This window comes from Echinops telfairi, unplaced genomic scaffold, assembly GCF_000313985.2.
Source record: "Echinops telfairi isolate 266 unplaced genomic scaffold, ASM31398v2 ScPeMD7_7425;HRSCAF=8463, whole genome shotgun sequence".
NCBI classification, from domain to species: Eukaryota; Metazoa; Chordata; class Mammalia; order Afrosoricida; family Tenrecidae; genus Echinops; species Echinops telfairi.
Window position 1 is genome coordinate 233,691 of NW_022111325.1, and position 558 is coordinate 234,248.

Here is a 558-nt window from a genome sequence, read left to right on the forward strand (position 1 = left end):
CACTGGAGAGTGTGGGAATTGTGCCCGATCTGACCCCATCACGCTGGGGTGAGACACTTAGGGTGTGCAACAGAGCAGCAAGGGGAGCAAAGTGATGAAATCCCCAGGAAATACCGAAAATAGACTTTGGAGACAGAGCGTGGCACCCCATCAGACTTGACTGGAAAAACACACCTAAAGACCAACAAACAGACCTTGAACTATTTAATAGGCTTTTCCATTTTTGTCAGGGGCTTTCTTTTTGTCGTTGTTGAATTTTATTGTTATTGCTTTGTTGGTTTTTACTTCCTTTGTGGTTTTGTTTTGCTCTGTCTTGTTTTTGTGCTTATTAATTCTCTGCATGTCTATCGAGATAAGATAGGCGGGATAAACAATCCAGAGGAAAAACAATGGGACCCATGGTGGATATGGAAGAAGGGGAGGTGAGAGAAAGGAAGGTAGGGTGGGGCAACCAACTCAGGGACAAGGGAAGAAGTGAACTAAAATCAATGGAGAGAAGGGTATAGGATGTCTAGTGGGGCTTAATCAAGGGCAATGTAGCAGCGAGGAATTACTAAA